This window comes from Gobio gobio (assembly GCF_949357685.1).
Source record: "Gobio gobio genome assembly, chromosome: 1".
NCBI lineage: Eukaryota > Metazoa > Chordata > Actinopteri > Cypriniformes > Gobionidae > Gobio > Gobio gobio.
The window spans coordinates 80,802,953-80,808,530 of record NC_137097.1 but is presented as its reverse complement, the minus strand read 5'-3'; the positions used below and the strand labels follow the sequence as shown (position 1 = coordinate 80,808,530).

Genomic DNA, 5,578 nt, shown 5'->3' with positions numbered 1-5,578 from the left:
AAAAGAGAAAAAGTCACTGGTATTTATTTTATTTTTATTTTATTTTATTTTTTATTTTTTATTTAACCTTTATTTAACCAGGAAAAGTCCCATTGAGTTACAATAACTCTTCTCCCAGGGAGTCCTGGCCAAGACTTATAAAGGAATACTGTCCAAAAGCAACATCCGCAGGTGAAGTTACAGAAGGAGACGCGCCTCCTCTCTCACCATTGACTTAAAGCAGATTCCCTAATGTGTGAAGTCATGTGAGAGGAGGCAATGCCTCCATCGTGCTATGATTGGATATGATCGCTTGGGATTGGATATGATCAATTATATTTGGATATGATCAGTTATGATTGGATATGATCGGTTATGATTGGATATGATCGTTTCTGATTGGATATGATCAGTTATGATTGGAAATGATCGGTTATGTTTGGATGTGATTGTTTTGTGTGATAAATCAAGTTCACAAATAATATACCGAAGGGTTGGGTAAGAAACCTCTTTAACATATAATCAGTGATAATCGTTTTTATATAATCATTTCTATATTCAATAAATTACTCAAATATACTTTTAGTCATATGTTCGCTGTGAAGTGTTTAATCAACGTTTTCAGGCACATTCTGATGTTGGTATTTGGGTATTTTGAGTCCCTCAACATGTCACCCATATATCTGTTCCTAGTTGACCTTAAGGTTACAGGGGTCAAACCGTCCGTGACTTCACCTGGTTTACAGAATTGCACCTCTTTCATGTGTATTCCTCTAGAGCAGGGGTCTCCAATCTCGGTCCTGGAGGGCCACTGTCTTGCAGAGTTTAGCTCCAAACCCAATTAAACACCCCAATTGAACTGCTAATGCCTTGCAAGACACTGTGTAGCTGGGTCAGGTGTGTTTATTTGAACAGATGATGCCTTGTAAGACACTGTTTAGCTGGGTCAGGTGTGTTTATTTGAACAGATAATGCCTTGTAAGACACTGTTTAGCTGGGTCAGGTGTGTTTATTTGAACAGGTAATGCCTTGTAAGACACTGTTTAGCTGGGTCAGGTGGATTTATTTGAACAGATTATAGACTTGTTCGACTTCCCCCAGCGATGCGCAGACCGATCGGTGGCTGACTTGAAGCAGTGCATGCCGGTTAGAAATTTTGTTCGACTTGAGGCAGCGACGACGCCACGTGACAGTGGGGTATGTCAACAAAGTGCCGCGAGAGCGATTCGAGAGCAGCCGGCTAATACAGCCGGTGCAGTTTCTACAGAGTGGCTGCATGAGGCTGCAGAGACTCTGATGACGACACAGCTGTTCCTCGATTGGCTGGATTCACCGCATGACAGCGATCACGTGTGTTTCGTGTTTATTCTAAAACCTTCAGCTCCACTAATGCGCACAAATCTGTTTTTTATAACAGTAAAACCTCCTTTCATGTAGTCGCAATGTTATATTGTCATGTTTATCAAAATAAACTGATTAAAAACTTAGACCCCACTTAATTGATAGTGTAGGCTTATATGTTGAACTTTATTCTTGTACAAACACACACTGTATTAAGCAGTGCATAAAGTATTACATGACAATAATGTCTCTGAAACCTCTGTGCATTGCCAACTATTGCATTTATTTCACTTCAGCTGTGATAAAGTATGCAAACACAGCGCGAGTGTCACTACGGGACGCATAAAGTGTCCGACTTCACGTCTCTGTTTGCAGCTCCTCCCCGCCTGCACACAGCAACTCTCGCCGATCGGCTCCATCCAGCCGCAGCCGATGTCGAACGCACCTATTGCCTTGTAAGACACTGTTTAGCTGGGTCAGGTGTGTTTATTTGAACAGGTAATGCCTTGTAAGACACTGTTTAGCTGGGTCAGGTGGATTTATTTGAACAGATAATGCCTTGTAAGATAGGGTGGATTTATTTGAACAGGTAATGCCTTGGAAGACACTGTTTAGCTGGGTCAGGTGTGTTTATTTGAACAGGTAATGCCTTGTAAGACACTGTTTAGCTGGGTCAGGTGTGTTTATTTGAACAGGTAATGCCTTGTAAGACACTGTTTAGCTGGGTCAGGTGTGTTTATTTGAACAGATAATGCCTTGTAAGACACTGTTTAGCTGGGTCAGGGGTGTTTATTTGAACAGATAATGCCTTGTAAGACACTGTTTAGCTGGGTCAGGTGTGTTTATTTGAACAGGTAGTTCAAAAACTTCACTCCCAGTGCTTCAGGTATCGAATAACAACCATCGATTCCTTCGACCTTTCTCTTCTTGAAGGCCTAAGCTGACGTTCAACATAATACAAGACTCTTGACAACATTTTGTCTGTGAGCTGTTTTTCACGTAGCTCCTGTTCCGTATATGCTGGCAATGTGTCCTGCCCTTCCGACATCAACTGAGGTAAGTGATCAATGACAGACATTGCCCGTGCCCTGGCACCGATGTTCCACTCAACATGCGCGTTCAATATAGCAGAGACATCTGCATTTGGGACAGTCAGAATTTCTTTGGTTTGTTCTATGTCTGATTTGCATGACTGGCCTAGATTAAGGACACTCTGCCTCCTATCTGAATCACATGACCGTCTAAAGGCATCCTGCACTGAATCTGTGGACATTCCTCTGGAACCAGCCAGAAGCGCTCCATATGGCTCTTTGAGCAGTCTCTGTGTGACAGTTTCGACAAATGGAACCCGGCTCAGGGCATCGGCAACCGTGTTTTGGGGACCAGGCACGTACTTTATGTCGAAGTTGTAGCTAGCTAATTTAGCCACCCAACGCTGTTCGCAGCAATCAAGTTTGGGTTTTGTAAGTATATGGGCCAAAGGGTTATTGTCAGTCAAGACAGTGAATTCATGTCCTTTGAGCCAATGACTGAATATATCACATACTGACCATTTCAAGGCCAAAAACTCCAAACGATGTGCTGAATAATTTTGCTGCGACCCAGAAAGGGACTTACTGGCGAAGGCTACAGGCCTGGCTTTTGTCTCCCCCTCTGGGACCTGTGAGAGCACCGCTCCAATGCCGTCTAAGGAGGCATCTGTTGCCAGAATTAAAGGGTGATCAAAATCTGGATGGGCAAGGACAACGCTCTCGACCAATGATGTTTTCAGCCTCTCAACTGCCAGGTCCTGCGCTTGTGTCCAGTCACTAGGTTTCAGCTTCCTATTCTGGAGAGAGTGATTCTGCTTCCTCAGATTCAAAAATTAGAAGATTAAAAAGTGGCTTGGCTGTGGCAGAATAGTTTGGAATAAAGTGCTGGTAGTAATTCACCATTCCCAAGAATGATCTTATTTTCTTCTGAGAAGGAATAGTTCCATCGAGCTCCATCAAATCCAAACTGCTCATCTTAGATATGCTTTCAACTTTGCTTGGGTCCGTGGAAACACCTGATTGAGCAATCATATGCCCAAGGAACTTCACTGATTTTCTCATCAGGTGACATTTTTTTGGAGCAAGCTTAATATTGTGTGAGCGAAGCCTGCCAAACACCATTTCCAAGCGATCAAGAGCAGTTTTCTCATCTGGGCCGAAGACAATCAGGTTGTCCAGATAACACAGGAGACTGAGAAAGTTTTTGTCCCCGAATATGTTGGTCATCATACGCATGAAGCTGCCAGGACTGTTGCAGAGGCCTTGGGGTAATCGATTGTACTCGAAAAGGCCCATAGGCGTTGTAAAGGCTGTAAACTTGCGGTCCTCTTCATGCAGCGGCATATTGTAGAATCCGGATGTCAAATCCATTGTGCTAAAGAGGGCGTTACCGCCAAGTGCTGCCAAACATTCTGCCTGACGAGGAAGAGGGTGCGCGGCTTTTCTTTGTTCTCCTGTTCAGCCAACGAACGTCAGTGCATACACGCAGGTCCCCATTCTTCTTCCAGACCAAAACGAGAGAAGCAGCGTATTCACTGGTAGATCGCCGAATTATTTCCTTCTCCTCCATTTCAGTCAGCACCTGTCGCAGTTTTTGATATTGACTGGGTGCAACTCGTCTAAACGGAAGCCTGAATGGTCTGGTGTCTGAGAGGTGTATTCTATGGACGAAACCCCTTGCTTCCCCACAATCAAGATGGCTACGTGAAAAGATGTCCTCATAACTCAGTATCAGGTTCAGGTTCAGCAACTGTTGCTTGCATGCATCCGAGATATCGCATGAGTCAATGTTAAGACTGTCCAGCCAACTGACTCCAGTAGCTCTTTTACAGGTGACACTTCAGCCACATCTGACAAACTTGTGGGGCAGTTTACCAGAAAAGGATTGTCTGCACTGGTGTGATCAATATCTTCAAGAGCAATGCACGGAAAGAGGTCGGCAATTTTTGCATTTCGTCTCAATAACACAGGACTCCCTGATGTGTTGATAAGTTTCAAGGGGACCCATCCATCTCCCCACAGAGACGTGATTAATCTAGCCACCATAACACCTCTGAAGGCTGAGTGAGAAGACGTAGGTTCAGTCATGACTGCACTTCCCGGGGACACAACAGCAGATTTTGGCAGCTTCCCCCATACTAAATACTCACGGCCCGGCTCGAGATAGACAGCTGAGTTGCATCTGACTGTTCCTATCTTCCCAGGTATCTCTTCTCCTCTCCAGCGGTTCAATCCAGAAAGCATCGACAAGTATCTTTCACACTCTGGGTCTGCTGAAGTTGGACTAGACAGAGCTTGCCAAAATCCATCACACAATTTGAAGTATCTGAGAATGTGTTTAATGACATTAGTCTCAAGTATCAGCTCATCATGTTGTCCAGGAACCACTAAGGTTGGTACTACCATCTTTATACCATACACTTCCATGGTAAGATTGAATGAGCATTTAGGTTTCACACGCAGCCCTCCACAGCCTACAAGGGTGACATCAGTTTTGAACTCACCACATTCATCCACTGCACCAGCTGATCTCCGTTTCATCTCAGCAGACTCATTTATAGTGCAGGCCATCGAACCACTGTCCAACATTGCACTCAGTGTCACAGTCTCTCCAATCTTCACTGTCATATAAAAGAGGCTGTCACATTCACCCACAACATGCGTTTTCTGATAAATGATTTCTGAATGATCAAGACTTATTTTGGCTAAAAGCATTCTCAGACTCACAATGCATTCTCAGACTCACAATCAACGGCTTGGGAGTTACTATGAGGACCCGCACTGCCTCCCTCCAAATACGGGTCTGCTAGTTTCCCTCATGTTGTGTCTGGGCAGAGGAGTGTTTGGGACAGTCCTTCTTTGTGTGCCCTGGGGAGAATTATGCGAAACACAGTTTGTCTGTCATGCAGTATGTCACTGTTGTGTGTTTGCTGTCATTACAGACTCGACAGGCATTTCTGGCAAAACTGCGCTGCTGTCTAGAGCCACGTCTGGGGTTGGAAACATCACAAAATTGCACCCTGCCCATGAGCTGCTCCATCATCTCCATCATACGAGTGAGCAAATGACTCTCCGCCTGTTGTGTGTGTTGAGATATCGCTGGGGCTGGAGTTGAGCAGGAGGAGGGCTGAAGCTGTGCCTGACTGCGTGCTGGTGTAGGCTCTGGCTGGCAACGTGCCGTGTCAGGCAAAGAACTGAATAATTGGACTGGCATAGAAGGTGATTCA

At 44.7% G+C, this 5,578-nt stretch overlaps 1 protein-coding gene across 1 annotated transcript in view; it reads left to right on the top strand.

The window, feature by feature from the left end:
• Nucleotides 1-5,578, top strand: part of LOC307126351 (GTPase IMAP family member 9-like) — a 584,370-nt gene that overhangs the window by 157,382 nt on the left and 421,410 nt on the right. The window lies entirely within an intron of this gene.